This window comes from Lethenteron reissneri, chromosome 23 (assembly GCF_015708825.2).
Source record: "Lethenteron reissneri isolate LAM-NWPU_2019-01 chromosome 23, ASM1570882v1, whole genome shotgun sequence".
Taxonomy (NCBI): Eukaryota; Metazoa; Chordata; class Hyperoartia; order Petromyzontiformes; family Petromyzontidae; genus Lethenteron; species Lethenteron reissneri.
The window spans coordinates 10,840,257-10,845,660 of record NC_083801.1 but is presented as its reverse complement, the minus strand read 5'-3'; the positions used below and the strand labels follow the sequence as shown (position 1 = coordinate 10,845,660).

The 5,404-nt window shown below is 49.5% G+C and overlaps 1 long non-coding RNA gene across 1 annotated transcript; it reads left to right on the top strand.

Annotated features, from left to right (window-relative positions):
* The first annotated feature begins 965 nt into the window (after positions 1-965).
* Positions 966-4,195, top strand: LOC133345965 (uncharacterized). Its single transcript, XR_009755493.1, has 2 exons — positions 966-1,497; positions 2,086-4,195. It is a non-coding gene; the product is annotated as an uncharacterized LOC133345965 (long non-coding RNA).
* The last annotated feature ends 1,209 nt before the right edge of the window (positions 4,196-5,404 follow it).

Genomic DNA, 5,404 nt, shown 5'->3' with positions numbered 1-5,404 from the left:
TCAATTAATTAATCGCCCGTCACAGGGTGTGCACAGGTTCGGATTGATCAGCCCGGTATAGATATCGTCCCGGTGGTGCGTCACCCCTTTTTCCGATCCACTGCTGAACCGTGTTGGTCACCCGGATTGTTTGACCATACTTCACCGCCCTGGTTAGCGCGGGTTGACAGGGGGACGGGGCAGGACAGGTGCAAGACATCACTCGCCACGGATGTGAGCCGTGGCTGGGAATCGAACTCAAGGAATTCAGAGCGCAGCGTGCTAACCACTGCGCCACCGCTCGCCACAAGCGTGCGTACGAATTGTGATTCTATCATGCTCGCTGGTGGTTCGCGTGCTGTGCTGTGCACCAGCCACCTGCGTTGGATTCCTGGCAGCGCCGAGTTATATTTGAAGAGTTTCCAAGTCTCCCATTCACCCCCTCGCCACCATCCCTCCACCAACCTGCACTGATCAGAGTAGTGAAGTATGGTCAAGCAACCCCCCGAAAACTGAGAGCGTGGCGAGCCCTTCATCCAGCAGTGGATTGACAGAGAGCCGTATTTTATTCTCTTCCTGCATACGCTCACGCAGCGCGTGCTGATTATATTTAAACACACACACAAGTCGGCACGGTTGTGTTCTTTCATTCACAAGTAAACACAAACCCACCGGTCATTAAAGGTGTATCACCTGAGATGAATGTGAGTCACTCGTAAAATATGAGCTTAACACGCGTGTTTTTGCCGCTAATATTATTATTATTATCCATAGTTGATTAGGCCACGCAGCAATGATCTTGTGTCGTTAAGACCCCCCACCACCCGACACAGCGAAGTTGTCACCTTTACAAGGGTTTAACAGCGCGCCAGATGTTATTGTTTCAGGTCACTCATCGGTGAGTTTTATATTCTCACGACCCAATTTAGCGATTAGATATTCCGATTATCTTATTGATAATAATCGGTCCTGAGAATGAAGAAAATTGTTGTCCAACTCACCGGTGAGTGAGCTGAAACAATAACAATTGACGCGTTCTTAAACTCTTGCACAGATGACACTTTCATTTGTTTGGTTGTGTCGAGTGGTGCAGGGTATTGACGACACAACTTTAGCCAGATCGTTACTCGGCTTTACCATAAATCAAACCGTGAGTCGAATTGAATGTCCTGAGTTAAGCCGGTGTGCGCACGAAACACGCATTGAGCAATTTAAATGACAGCTGAGCCATGCATTGTTACTCGTTACACTAACCATCGTCGCCGCCGACAGCACGGTTATCGTTGATCTAAACTTTACACGTGCGACACAAAATCACGATGATCATTATGATGGTGACGATGCAGAGCGATGCAAAATACTAACCCTACCCCGTGTGTTCAGAAGACCTTGAGGGCAGATTCTCATCGTCCTATCACGGACTCGCCATGGGGCTGCCAGCCCGCTGGGCCGAGAGAAGCTGAGAGCCAGGGAAGGGCGAGCGGGCCGAGAGCGAGAGGAGGACTGGTGGGCGAAGTGGTGAGGAGGGGCAGGTTGGCTGAGCGCGCGCGGGGAGGGGACTGCTCTGCTCCGACACCAGCACTCACCATGCGCCTCGCTGTCACCCTAATACCGGTAGCTGACCACGTGTTGTCTCATTACAGCTCAAAACCCGAGCGGCGCTCGAACCCTAGCACGAACACAGACCCCACCACAGACCAGCGCATATATTTACAAACCTCAGTTTTGAATGCAGATTTCATCCCCCCCCCCCCTTGCATAAGTGGATGACATCATGGGACCTCCTTTGCCAGTACCAAAACATGAGAATAGGTTTTGCCTATTTGTTGCCAGAAAAAAAGGGGAAAATCTATTCTCATAAGTGGATTTTTTTTGTCGTAACTCCAAATGTAAACGTCAGCATTGGGCCAGCTGTGATGCGCCTCTCCCAATGCATAACTCCAGTTCTACAGCTCTAACGCCAGCCCCTTAACACCGCACGCAGTGTCGGTTCGATGTTGGTTGCAATGGTTGAGTGGCACACGTCAGATGTTGTGTTGGTTTCACCTGTCCTGTGACCCCACTAGCTATGAGGCTGAAGTCAAACGAATGCACTGCGGATTGCAGGGACGTGTCCCACCGACAGGCCGCGGTGTGGCGTTGACCTGCCGCGAGCACCGGGGCGACGACGAGGACACTCGGTGAACAACTCAGTGGACTGTTCATCGCGAACAGGCGACGATGAGGCCACGTTCACAAACGCGGGACACCGCGAGGAGCCGGGGACATTCCCTATGTGGGAACGTTGCTTGGTGCAGTGTCCGGATAAAAGCGGGGGCTTCATTTCTCATTGAATGTTTTCCACGTCACTGGTAGATTCCAGACGGCATGCGATGAGTAGTCACAGCGAGAGGTGTCGCGTGCCTTTTGGGATTTTCATTTTTGGACAGACCCAGCTGAAATGAAGCGTTGGGTAGAAATGTACTTCTGTAGGAGATTCACTCGGGTTGTCAGTTATCCTGGGTTTTCGAAGGATCGTACACCTTGAGAGGTAGCTGCCATCCTGGAAAATGTGTTCCAGTCTTCCAGAGTCAATGGTTACGTAATAATACGCTGCTCGCGATAACGATTGTTGACCCCTCTTACGGTATTGTGAGATGTTCTTCTTCTCGTGCGTTCCATGTTTTTGAATCCCAGGGAAGGGGGCGACCCCAACAGTCACGCACTGGTCACCCAGCCTCCATTACAGTAACAGGATATTCCTGGATAAGCGCGTTAATAATGCATGGAACCAAATGATCAGAATTAAACCTTTGTCGACCGTGCGCAGTCACTCACACCCTATGCCTATGAATTACAGGTGTGCGGGATGTTTTCCACCATCATATCCATTCCTCTAAGACGGGGGTGGGGAACCTTTTTCCTGGCTGAAGTTCAAATATGACTTTCAAACAATATTGGCAGGGTACACATTGACACGCACCACGGTCACTTGCGGCACGAGAAGAGGCCCTTTCCGTGGCACAAAGATTAGCAACACAGCATTGCCATGTCAAATAGATGCCCCTCTAGTACCCGATTAGTTAAACTCAGATGAATGAGTGACGGATGAATGTCGTTTGACGGCCGTTTCGAAGTGCTAGGCCTCATGTGGTCATGGGCCGTGTGAAATTAAGTCACAGGCCTTAGTTTCGCAACCCCTGATTGCTCTATGAGATACACATACACCTCTGTACTGTCCTTTTTTGAGAAGCAGGATAATACAATATCGTATTTGGCTTAAAAACCATGAAGCCCTTCCAGTTTATATGTTTTCCTGGTAAATTACTCCTGCTCTGGAGGAGGGGTTAACGGATCACTCAAGAGTGTCAAAAAAGTGATATTCACAATTAGCTGAGCCGCGCGGTGGCCACTATACGGTAGCACACAAAAGTGGTTTGCTGACCTGTTTTTTTACCTTTTACGCTCTGCACGTATGCTCCATATTATCTGGGTAGTGGAATCTGCCTCCCTCAAGCAAAACAACTCAAGAAATGTCGCCAAACATCCCAATGCAGGACCTGCCTGAAAATTGAGTCTCGAGACTCGGCGAGGCTTCCCTGGCTGAACGGACCGTACTGTCTGATAGCCCATGTAGAACAGCGCCACGCGCAGCGTTTCCCATGCTTTATTTTAGCACACTTAATAATTAATCGCAATGATCAACACAAATCGTGAAGCAAAGTGATTGCTCCAGATATGGTCCCCCGCAGCTGAGCTCATACGAATGAGGATGACATTGGAGAGCGGTGTAATTATTTCCAGGAACATGAGGAGTTAAGTGCCGGTCGTTGGTGTAACACAACGCCGCACGGGTAAAGGTGTCTCCATCAGAATTTAATTTCAATTTGATTATAAGCACCGCAACTGAAGGGACATTCCTCCTCCGTAGCTATGACACTGCAAAGGCGCCAGGTGATGCGGAGATGCTGGATCATTGCGGAAAGCTGAGGTGAATGCGCATGAGGCAGAGCCGCTATGAAGACGAAGACGCAAGGTGCATCTCTGAAATCGATTGCTCATGCCAATGCTGGTGAATATAAAAATGCGAGTCGTGAAAATGACACACAAATATTGTACATTTGTCAATCCACTCCCTGATGACGGCCTCCCCAGTCTTTATCAGTGAATCTGTGATTTTGTTTTAACCATTTCCAACTTTATTTTTCCAATAAAAATCTTCTGCCGTAGCTGCGAATACTGTTGCTACAAGTGGAGTCATTTTTCCGTACTCGTTCTTGGAAACCCGCTTTACGATCGCTTCAAAAGCCTCGGGAGGCTGCTGTGGACCGGCCTCGCTCTAAAACTGCGAGTTGTGCCGCGACCTGTTTAAACTTTCCCCGTGTCCACGTGGCCATTGGTGAGGCACGGCCTCGAGACTGATGGCTTCCTCTGTGGACGGCGCTGTGCACGGAGCGGCACTCACACTCACAGCTTTCCAGCCGGTGTTCATTTCAGCAGCACATCAGAGCTCAAGTGAAGATTTGTCTCTGCTCAAACGAGAAAGGCACTCATCTCCTTCGGTGAGTGCTGAGCCAGTGGTGGGAATTCCACGTTCCCAGAGGCTTATCCTTCCACGTGCCCAGAGGCTTATTCTTCCACAACCAATATTGACTTCTCACAGGGTGGTACATATTTTTGTCACACCAGAGCAACGCTAAACTGAGACGACCTCTGACCTAGAATCAACTTGTGCCACTCAACTTGGAAAAGTGCATGCACATGAAATGTTTTTTCATTTAATTTGGTTACATTCTAGCTCTAGTTCGACTGCTGTTACTACGAACGTATTTCTGGAGCAGGGTGTAAGTGAATGTGTGCCCCCAATGTGCAGATAGCAAAAGATCGCCTCATTTGATCTCATAAGTACCCCGATGGCTCTCTCCGCCAGCCATTCTCAAACGTGCACTGTGCCCTACGACAATTCCGAACGGACAGTTCGTCCCGTGACAGTACGACGATAGGGTGAATGTAATAAATTCCGGACAAGCAAAAATATGCCCACCGCAAAATATGAAGACACACAGCAAGCAGCCAGGCCACGCGGCTATGAATCTTCTCCCACAGCCGTCATAACGTCCGTCTGCACGTCATTTCAGGGGCCCCCACTTGACCACCCGCCCCCCCACCCCCCCAATATGCTTTCACGGATGACTGCCTCCCAGGTGTGTTCATTACAGGTAACCGAATACCACATGTAAACGTACTCCAGCAAAAACAAAGGCGTGCTCATCACTTGGTAGGCTTCGCCATGCATTTGGAAATTGTTAATGCAGAACAGGTCACTTGCTGTCTAGTGGGCGGTCTGGTAGTAACACTTGTGGCTCTGGTAAGAGTTGACATTATTGCAACTCCCGATTGCCTTAAATCTAATGAGCGATTCCCCAAAACACCATGCGACGCGCTG